Source organism: Ctenopharyngodon idella, chromosome 12 (assembly GCF_019924925.1).
Source record: "Ctenopharyngodon idella isolate HZGC_01 chromosome 12, HZGC01, whole genome shotgun sequence".
NCBI classification, from domain to species: domain Eukaryota; kingdom Metazoa; phylum Chordata; class Actinopteri; order Cypriniformes; family Xenocyprididae; genus Ctenopharyngodon; species Ctenopharyngodon idella.
The window spans coordinates 17,712,097-17,723,965 of NC_067231.1; the positions used below are offsets into that span (position 1 = coordinate 17,712,097).

Below are 11,869 nucleotides of genomic sequence, written 5' to 3' on the forward strand. Positions count from 1 at the left end.
AGGCTTAATATTAAGAAATGTGCAGTGTGCACAAGTAGTACTCCAATTTAAATAAAGTTTAATTATCATTTTTATATCAGTAAGTCTCAAGCGATATGTCAGTAAATATGTTAATATATTTGAACTATACTTAGTATGAAACAAATGTATTTTAAATATATTACTTTTTTACTAGGTTACACCTGGTCATGTCATGCATTTTTATTGATCTGATAGCTATCCGATTTGTTAAAACTGTTCCCTTTACACTTGGCCACATAAATGTGTCTCCGCAAAATGAATATTAATCTGATCTTTAATTCCCGCACTATATGCAAATTTAACAGAGTTCACACCAATGAAAGCAGCAGATATGGGCTGCATTTTATTTATCAACAGCTAATTTCTCTCTCCGCAATAGGAGAGAGAGCAGCATCAGCACTGGTAAAATAATTTAGTCTCGCTACTTTTAATGAAGATGACTGTGTGTTGAGCTTCAGGATGCGACACCGAAATTTCAGTTAAATTTGCATCAGTTTGCATGTCGGTTTGATGAAGAGACATTCAGCTACTCATCTGGGCCATATCTGTGGGAATGTGTGCACTGTCAGATCAGGCTGCAGGCTAACATGCTCTTACACGTTTATTTATTTATTTTTTTAACATTTTGGGAGGAATAAAATTTACATATTCAACAGCCAGATGCATTTACACTTGTCCAGTTTCGCCTGGAATGTGTCTCGAACAACCTCCTCAAGTGGTTTGAGTGATCAGATTTAAATCAGTTTCAAAAGCGTTTCGGAGAGCATTTACACCTGGTCTTTTCATAATCATATAGCTATCCAATCAGAGAAAATGCATTAAATGACCAGGTATAAACAGGCCCATGGAGGAAAGATTACATTTATGAGATAACAACATTAGGAGGCCACTACTGCATAAAACACAAGCAAACAACAATCTTACCATGTCAGAAGAGATTTAGCAGCACTTCTGACTAGAGATAAAATGAAAACTGCCATGACTCTTTTGGATAAAGGAGGAAATTTGTCTTTTTCATATTCAACATCACTATGGAAATAAATTCTCAACGCTAAGGTCAGAAAAGATATTTGGTCTGCCGAATTCCATTTCTGAAAAAAAAAAAAAAAAAAGCAACATTCTAAACAATATCTCAATGAACACAAAAACAATTTCCAAAATGTTGACAAGACTAAGTTTAATATAACATCTGTTTAACTTATAACATGAAAGTAAGGTTAATAATATAACTTACATTACACATTTTTCAATTTCAAATTACGGTGATGCAAAAATTAATACACCCCACAACAAAGCTACTACATCTAGTACTTTGTATGGCCTCCATGATTTTTAATGACAGCACCAAGTCTTCTAGGCATGGAATGAACAAGTTGGCGACATTTTGCAACATCTATCTTTTTCCATTCTTCAAGAATGACCTCTTTTAGAGACTGGATGCTGGATGGAGAGTGATGCTCAACTTGTCTCTTCCCCATAGGTGTTCGATTGGCTTCAGATCAGGAGACATACTTGGCCACTGAATCACTTTCACCCTGTTCTTCTTCAGAAATCCAACAGTGGCCTTAGATGTGTGTTTAGGATCATTGTCATGTTGGAAAAGTGCACGACGACCAAGGGCACAGAGTGATGGTAGCATCTTCTCTTTCAGTATAGAGCAGTACATTTGTGAATTCATGATGCCATCAATGAAATACAGCTCCCTGACACCAGCAGCACTCATGCAGCCCCACATAAGGACACTGCCACCACCATGTTTCACTGTAGGCACCATGCATTTTTCTTTGTATTCCTCACCTTTGCGACGCCATACAGTTTTGAAGCCATCAGTTCCAAAAACATTTATCTTGGTCTCATCACTCCAGAGTATAGAGTCCCAGTAGTCTTCATCTTTGTCAGCATGGGCCCTGGCAAACTCTAGGTGGGCTTTTTTGTGCCTGGGCTTTAGGAGAGGCTTCTTTCGTGGACGGCACCCATGCATGCCATTCCTCTGCAGTGTAAGCCATATTGTGTCACGGGAAATAGTCACCCCAGTTTGGCTTTCTACTTCTTTAGATAACTGCAGTGAACTTGCTTGCTGATTTTCTTCAACTCTTCTTATCAGAAGACGCTCCTGTTGAGGTGTTAACTTCCGTGGACGACCTGGACGTCTCTGTGAGATGGTTGCAGTTCCATCTTTTTTAAATTTTTGTACCACTTTTGCTACAGTATTCTGACTGATAAGTAAAGCTTTGCTGATCTTCTTGTAGCCTTCACCTTTCTGGTGTAAAGAAATTATTTTCTTTCTCAGGTCTTTTGACATTTCTCTTCCATGTGGTGCCATTGCTGACAGCATGAAATGGGAAGGGGCTTTAATACCCTTTTATAGTCAACTGTCTGCTGGACACCTGTGTAATGAATAATTAGACTCACCTGTGGTTGAATTCTTGTTAAATTAGACATTTGTAGTCTAAAATTTAGCTTTGCTCCAGAGACTTTCAGTGGGGTGTACTCATTTTTGCATCACCCTAATTTGAGTAAAACTGAAAATTTTGTTTTCTAAGTTATATTAACCTTACTTTCATGTTAGAAGTTGAACAGATGTTATATTAAACTTAGTCTTGTCAACATTTTGGAAATTGTTTTTGTGTTCATTGAGATATTGTTTAGAATGTTACTTTTCAAAGGGGGTGTACTCATTTACGCTGAACACTCATCTCATTGCATCACAAATTTAAAAGAGAGTTGAGCCCCTGTTCATTAAATTCTTCCAATTATAAAATTGAATCATGTTAATTTTTCATTAGAGACTTTTTGGTGCGTAAATAAAAGAAAGAAAAAAATATAGAATAGTCTTCAATGTATTCATGATTTCTCACAAGTTGCTTTAGGACACTTTCAGTGTTTCACAGTTGAACAGCTGCCAAATCACAACTTAGCAAGATATCATTTTGGCATTTTCAGCATTACTTGATGTTGGATTATTAAGGAAAAAAAAAAAAAAAAAACACAATGTAGGGTGACGACTTGGTTTTATGCATCAGTTGTTGATTGGATTTTGAGATGTGGCCACTGCACTCAGAAATGAATACGAGCTTGCAGTCAATTGTAGAGGTGCAGGGTTAAACATTAGGAGGTTGTGAAACATATACATGAATGAATTGTTCTTGGAGGGTGCTTTCATTCACACTGGCAGTTTAGCTCAAAACAGGGCATGATTCGTAAGAAAAATTGGTAATGTGAAAGCTGTCATGCCACACTGCTCACTAAAACCACTTGTGCAGCCTTAGATCAGATCACTTCCATGTTTAGACTATACGTTTGAAAACTGAAAGTACATATTTGCAAGTGAGGTTTGATACAGTATAACAAAGTATGATATGGGCATTTCAAACTCAACCATATTACTTTTGAACTACCAAAAACACAGAAGCTTTAATGTAAATGAGAAACAAATCAAGAGGGTAAATTGTTTGTCGTCAAGAAAGTTCATGTCAAAACTCAACATGGCAAAGTCACTAAATATGTCAAAAAGGAGATCCCAGGATTAAACTGAACTGATACTGTGTGGATTAGCGCCCAACACAGGGCAGAAATGCTTCTTAGACAGAATGTCACCAAGCCTAAGACATTCATATCCACACAGGTGCCAGGAGGAGTTGACCCCACTGCCCTCACTAAGAAAGAGGATTACTTGTTATTTCCCAAGAAGTCCTGGAATGTTGACTTCTTCCCAAATCTGAAGCTTTAGGGATAATCTTTGAAATAAGCCTTATCAAAAATGACAATTAAGCTTTAGGAAATAAGTTTAATTTTAAGTTTTTAATCAGAGCGGCTTGTGTCTGCTCATTTTCACACTCTTGACCAGAAACATGTGGCTTGATTTGTCACATTGTTTTGTTGCAGTGCTGAAAGATGAGCGACAGCTGTAGGAAGTGGAAATCAAACATATGAAGATGCCATCACTGCTGTTAATTCCAGAGGGTTTAGTAAAACCAACAGGAAAGCACGAGGGTGTATAAAAAGCAATTGGGGCTCTGAGGGGAGACTAATACGATCAAAGCGAACGATCAGCCATAGCTAATTGAAATTAAAGCCCATGAAATGAGAAGGTTAGCGTGGTTCACTGAGGCACTGTGGATGGGAACACAGATGCCTCGAGGGAGGGCTCAACTGTGCTTGCAAAGCACCCACTCATTCTTTTTACACTGTGGTTATGATATTCTTTAATGTTTGTGATATTTTACAAGCTCTGAGAGAGCATTCAGTCACGATTCAGCTTCGTGGGAAGGCAACGGCTAAGCTTTTCTGTCAGGATCTTTAGTTTTGTGAGATGACAGCAAACTTGTTTACTGTCAAAGCCACAGGCTTCAAGCACAATTTAAAACCACCAATAAGCAGAAAGCCAGAAAACAGTGCTGAAAATGGTCAGATAATCATACCAAGCCTAAATGCGAACTATGTGAACTAATGCGAACTATGTGATCAGTCAAACAACCACCGGATGTCTTCTTTTGTGCTGAAACACTAACAGTCCATTAAGAGGTGCGACTGGCAAAGTATAAAGGAGAAAGGCAATAATTAACCCTGTGCTCACAATAGTTGAGTGATGATGACCACCATGTAACACATCTGTTCATATTCACCATTTAGGAACTCTTACTCATTTCCTCTACAAAGCAGAGACCTATTACGGAGGAAGTCATTCAATTACAACCAGCCATTCTCCATTCATTTAGGTTATGGCTCTGAAGCAGAAAACACAATATGTAGACTATAGCTCATGGTGCTGTACAAGGCCTTCAGTTAGTCGATCTCCTTGAATCTGCTATTTAATACATAAAAGTAATATTACAACTTACATCTGCACAAAAGGACGCAAATGTGCACGTGACCTTGATGTGCTTGTCTGAATGTATAACTTCGGTTGTGGATGCGCTCTTTCCAAAACAACAATGCTGAAACACAGGCAACTAAATTAAGCACAAAGAATTTACAACATTCTATAACGATAATGTTCTCATTCTAATGTTATGTATATGGAAGTTTGGCACTGCACATCTTGACCTTTCCTGTATTTTTATTATCAAAGTAATTCGAGGCATCACTGCACACTTTTAAAGCCATAATTTCACTTTAGTTCTTCGGTCTGGATGGCATGCTGTCTAACTCTAACCGATCAGAACTTGGGTACCGGCAAAAATTCCGCAATAATCAATTAGAAAAAGATAAGTCGCGGTGATCATCGTTTTCATGATCGATCATCGCTGTCACGTTCAAATATTTGAGTACTCGTGCCCATCCCTAATATATGAAACAAAGTCACTTTTGCTGGAAAACATTATGAATTTTTTTTTTTTTTTTAATTTTCAACTCATTCTATCTAATGCTTTCAAGACTAACATGTTGTGATTTTTTAAATACTAGTATTGAACAACATTTCATTTCGAATTTCACGCATCACAAAAATCGAGAATAGAAACACATGAAAAAAAGAACTGGTTCCTCAACTGTTATAAAACTCTCACACTTACCCCTAGCCATAAGGGCATCCTTATTGTCAAACCTTGAGGTTCTATATGCATTTAATCTATATACATGCAGAAATTATATCCTGTTTTCTTTGACTGTGATGGATGGACTTGTCTTGCTGGAGGCCTCAGTGCTAATGAATGTTTTTTATTGAGGGTTTTGTTCAGGGTTCAGCAGTACTATAAGCACAAGCAAAGTTCAGACTGAGAGAGTCAGACTCTGGAAATGCCCCTCTTTAAAGTTGTGTGGTTCTGTGCAGATGCCAAACACATCTCAGACCTGACATAATGCGCTGCAAAAATGCAGACGGCATGGTTTGGGAAGATCTTTCCATAATAAAATGTCAAATATAACTACCCATGCAAAGCAGAGGGAAAAGATCCAATACTCAAACAATCAAAACAGTATGCAAAAAAGAGCATGCAATACATTTTGAATAAACCTTACATCTTTAAAAAGCAATATGGGAAAAACTATAAATATGCTCATGTGACCAACATAGCATCCAGGGCTCGACAATAAGGACTGCCCAATGCCCTGGGGCCAGCGTGAACAACACTTGGGACAGTTGACGGAACTGTCACTTGCCCGATCGAGCCAGTGCTGCATCATCCCAAACCTTTATCATTTCACATGTTTTTAAGCCTTGCCAATTTAAATATTACCCAGAAAACTGCATCTCAGTCAAGGTGCAAATACTGAATTGAGTCTTTTAGCCACGTTTCCACCACAGGAACTTTACCCAGAAACTAGGAACTTTGGGGTGGTACTCGGTGTGTTTTGACCACAGGAACCAGGGTCTAAATGAAGTTCCGGGTAAAAAATTCCCCCTCTGAAAGTACCTGCTCTCTAGGTAGTACTTTTTCAAAGTTCTGGAACTTTCGGGGGTAGGACTTGCACGCTGAACATGCTGATTGGTTGAGTTCACGCAGCATTTTGATTGGTTGACTCCACGCAGCATTTTATTTCAACCATCGTTTTTTTAAAGTCTGTTGCAGTGCGTGCAGTAAGAGTGGTTTGCTATTCGAATCAACAATGGAGTTTAAAAAACACGACCGACGGACAGACGATGAGGTTTAGGCTTTATTAAGCTTATATGCGGAGGACGAAATCCAGCGGTAACTGGAAAGTCGCGCGCAGTCCTACGTCACCAGACTATCTTCACGGTACTTTAGACCGCTATGGAAACGCAGCTAGCAATAGGTCTGGGGGGAAAAAAGTTCCTGGGACAAGTTGTTCCGGATCATTTCAGTGGAAACGCGGCTTTTCAAGTCTTCTTGCGCTTGAACGGACATAAACACACAAAAAAATTATGTCAACATGCCCGTATTGGCAAGTATCCTCATAAATACAGTCGGTTATGGCTTAAGTGAACATAAACAGTTGAGAAAGAAAACGTGTATCAGTATATTGGATCCGTGCAATCTCTCTTAAAGTGACAGCAGTAATAAATGCGAGTTAGACTAGTTGTTTTGGTGTCATAACCTTATTTATAAAGGTTACATGGGTCAAAAACAATAACCAGGCCTATTTTATTGTATTACTTTTTTGTGGTGGGGGCCAGTGAAAATTTTGGCAGGGCAAGTAAAAATCTGAACCAGTAGAAAATATCCTTAGCATTGAGCCCTGGGAACATAGTGGCAGGCTCTAGCTATAAGTCACTACTGGATTGGTATAAAGGAGTAGCACTAGATGGTAGATCTAAACATTGGGAGGTCTCGGCACAGCAAATAATGGACGTGTGTGTGCTTTGCACGCTCAGCTAACCACAACCAACTCTGCTCTATTGTTCTGTGTGGTCACAACAAAACCCTCCTGAAAGACATGGCATTTCCTATACAGAGACAGATAAAGAGAGGGACATGGAAAAAGGTATTACATAGAGCTCTACGTCAACATGAGGGTGTAAAGGCTTAACAAAGGCTAATTTAGTTGCGGTTTCCAAATACAAGTGTTTTCTGTACATTTCCTTTAAAAGCATACGTCAAATAGTATTTGATGAACTCAACCTGCATGCATGAAAGATGTGCTTCACTTCAAAGTAGTAAACAAGATTTTTTCATGTAATTTTAACCTGAAACAACTTCAGTCCTTTCTCAAAGCTGCTCAAAAGAATCATTCTTCACTTGCCAACAGCATACAGGCCATTTGCAGATTTGGCATTCATTAAGATTTGAAGATAACATTTAGTGAGAAAAGATTCACCAAGCGGGGATGCGCGCTCCACCTTTCCATGCACTAAAAAAGGGAAATAAACAGGCTTACTGTTACTGCAGAAAGTGATAAGATCTCCCCAGACTCAATTTCATTCTGCCATTCAAGGCCATGAAACTAGTCCTCCTCTGGTTTTTCGCTACCACATCTTATTACAGCCAAGGTTAATTACACAACATTAAACTGAACAGACTACTATGAAGCATGCAACTCCATATACGGAGTATTAAAGGGATAGTTCATCCAAAAATGATAATTCTGTCATTTTCTCACCCTGATGACCCTTATTCTTCTGTGGAAGGTCATTTTTAACAATTCTTGTTTGGTTTTTGTTCATATAATGCAAGTCAGTGGGGGTTAATGTTGTTTTGGACCCCCTTGACTTAAAAAAAAAAAAAATCAAGAAAGTTTTCGAATTATCTTCTTGAACAAAAACAGCTGAAACATTCTTCAGAATATCTTCATTTGTGTTCTGCAGAAGAAAACAAGTCATACGGGTTTGAAACAACATGTAAATGATGACAGAATATTCATTTTTTTGGGGTGAATGATCCCTTTAAGCAAATCAGAGCATGTAAGACTAAAAGCAGCTTTGCTTAAAGAAACGTTCTTGTCTGATTCAGCTTAGAGCGCACAGGGACCGAAACCTGACTCTTTTACTCTCTCTCTTCCCCCTTTCCATTCTCCCTCCCTCGTGTTCTCTTTCTCTCTCCTCCCCCCTTTCCAAGGAGAGGCTCTTCTATGGCCAGACGAAAGGCCCACAGGCTGAAAAATAAAGAGCGAGTCATGCATGGAGGAAGCGGGCCACCATTTCTCCTTTAAATACAGCCATAACGATATATAAATAAAGAAAGCCTGGCTCTTAGGGAGAAAATTAGATTTGTTTCTCTCTTCCCCTCCCACTCCAGTCCTTCTATTTTAGTTGCAAGCAGAGCACAGGCCTTTTTCTGGCCTGTGGCTGCAGGAGCAATTCAGATTGCTGAAGGTTTCATGTGCTGTAAGAGGTGGGAGGGGTGCTGTTTTTGAGCCCACATCTTGCACATACAAACATGCTAGTAGATTAGAAAACATGATGCAAATGGCAAGAAATGGGTGCCAAAGGTTTGTGAGAAAGAACAGGCATGAGACAAATCTATCTGACACAGATTGTGAATGTGAATTCTTGTGTCAAGGGCAGGGCTGACCTTATAAACATGCTTCAGGGCAAGTACAAGTAGTCCTGATTATACGTCTGTATTTACACAATTCATGCACTAAATAATCATACGCATTCAATGTATGCAATTACACAACAAATAAAGAGAGCTGTCTAATCTAACACCAACATTGCAAAAAAAAATTGTTTGCTTAACCAGTATTTTTTCTCTTGTTTACCAAAACATTCAAACATATTTTTACTTGGGAAGCAATATTGCATAATATATTGAGACATATATATTAAATTTGTTCTTAAAACTTATTATATTGAGACATTATATATATATATATATATATATAATGTCTCAATATAATATGTATAAAATTTAACAAAATTATTGATGTTTCTGTTTAAATCTAGAAAACTGCTAATGGAATGAGAAAAGTTTTCTTGCAAATAATGCACCTTATTTTTTTGTTTGTTTGTTTGTTTGTTTGTTTTATTGTTGCAGTGCATTATTTACACTAAACTAAATCCAAAAGTAATAATGGGAAAAATAAGATTTACACCATAAGCTAAACTCTCACTAATTAATTAATTAAAAAAAAAGCTAATAAATATAGCTTTATTCAGACAACAAAGAGTTAAAAGAACTTTGTTTTGTCAAGCAATGTGGTTTTCACACAATTTTGCATGAGAATACATGTGGTGGTTAGACCAGTGCATGCAACAGGAATCTGCACAGGCAAAAGGAGACCCCATTTAGAAAACAGTCTGCCTTCAATTAACATTATTCACACTTGCCAACATGCTATCTCATATCTGTTCACAATGATATCTCCACAATCAAGGACTTTCAGCATATTAAGTAGCTGAAAGTGCCCTATGTTTACTTGAACGACTATTCGTATTCACAACAACACTAAGAGAGGAAAAATAAACTGTAGGCATTAGGTCTATTTGTGTTTCCGAACACTGCCACTAAAAAAGAGAGGGCTTCTCAGAAGAGCCAAGAGCAAGCACAGGCCTTTCTTAGGTTCTCTGTTTTTCATTTGGAGCTTTCTGCACTTTTTTTCCCTCCACAAATCTGAAAGACCAATACCACGGTAAATTAAGATATATGGATAGAACTGCCTCTCTCCTCGTAGGAGATTTATCTCTGTCTCCGTGTTTAATTGCCCCTGGGACTAATCATGGGTCTGTTCATTCTCTAGGTGCTGTGGAGGGTCAGGACCAAAAAAAAAAAAAAGATTTACACTTTATTCTAAACGTCCCTCTAAAACAACTTAGAAGAAACTGCATAAGTTTTCAAAGGAGACATAAATGTTATAGACCAATAGCTCATAGTTAAGGGTGTTAAAATTTCACACAGAAAGCTGAGTGAATTGTGGAAACATAATCCAAGTAGTCTTCTATTTTACAAATACTCAAAAATAAGAAAACAACCAAGGCAAAAATGCAACAAATGAGTCAGAATGACCGGTTGTCCATAATCGGTTTGACCAACTTAATTAGTTATCAGTTCTTTAATATCAGGTCTATCGATAAACAGCATAATTTTGTGGCAGCACCCAAAAACAGTATTCAGAGATAAACTAACTAATGTAATGTAGAGCTCAAAACAAATATCTAAGTTAATTTGTGACATTTAAATCGCAAAAGCTTGCATAAATATAATAGCATAAATAACAACGGTATTGCTGTCAATGCAATAATCATAATAAATATCATGTTTTTTGTTGTAGTCATTTAGTTAGGATTGTGTTAAGAAGAAATTAAGCCACAGTTCTGGCAAAAATGGGTTATTGGACACTTTAACATAAAAATAATCTTTATGTATCGTTAATGCAAAGACAACATAGCTCTCTAATAAAGGACAAAGACTTTTTAATTCAACTACTGACAAAGGCCAATCCGAGCTACACAGCAAGCAGGTAGTAGTCGTGATTTAACACGATGCATGTTGGGACTTGACAACAAAACCCAAACACAGATGTTATCAAAGCAACATCAAACAAAAATGCTAGAAACAATATGGAGCACCGTAGACAGAAATTAGTAATGTACGCTTGCTTTATGAGAACATGGTTGTTGTAGAAAAAGATTATATACAAAAGGGCTGGAATAGGAAAATAGTAGATATGGGTGAAAAGAAGCATTTACAAACACTGTATATAAGAAATCCCTTTGTCAAACATTGTATTATTTGCCTTGCTCGTTTAAAGCGTCCATTTTTTGCAGAACGAAACCATGACAAGAGAAACAAACTTTCCCCCTCCACAACCGGAAAGAAAATCATCACGCAAATATCCGGAATCCCCACTTACCTATTTGATGAAGGCGCTAAAACAACTCAAAATCCTTCCAAATTAGGACTTATGACTCGTGACGAAGGTCTACTTCAAAACGTGAATTATAGAGACTTTCTGTGGTGAGATTTTCTCCTGCTTTAGTGGACGTTTTTCTCCGGTTTCTTTCGTTCTTTCCTCTGTAGTAGTGCCTCTGTGTGAGGGAACATTCCACTCGTGAGCGTAACGCGATGAGCCCTGATTCAATCCTCCAATCACAGCAGCGCGCTGCTTTAGTCCCCCAATCACAGCAGCGCGGCTGAGCGCGAGCGTTCCACTCGCAGACCCGCGCGGTGAAAAACAAGCTGAATATACGCGCATCCAGGGAGAGGATGGATGAATGGGAGGGGGTCGCCCAAAAATGAGAGCCGCGGATGCCATCTGGTGTCAACATGAGGAAGAATTATAGTAGCAGTTTAACTTTTATGTTTATAATAATGAAGGCTACCCTACTTTTACTAATATAAAAAGCGGACATCTATTTTATGTGTATTACTTACATAATACCGCTTTTTATATTAGTAAAAGTACACATAAACGTAAGGGAGAAGTATGAACTTATACACAGACAGAGAAGGTAAGCGTGAACTACTTGTCACTCTGAATTATAGTACCATCTGCAGGTCAGTATTGGTGT

General features: G+C 37.9%; 1 protein-coding gene across 1 annotated transcript in view; it reads right to left on the bottom strand.

Annotated features, from left to right (window-relative positions):
• bmpr1ab (bone morphogenetic protein receptor, type IAb) overlaps nt 1-11,477 on the bottom strand; it is a 40,329-nt gene extending 28,852 nt beyond the window's left edge. The window contains exon 1 of the mRNA XM_051914850.1: nt 11,212-11,477. The gene's annotated coding sequence lies outside the window, so the exon portion shown is untranslated. The remainder of the gene's footprint in view (nt 1-11,211) is intronic.
• Between the last annotated feature and the right edge of the window lie 392 nt (nt 11,478-11,869).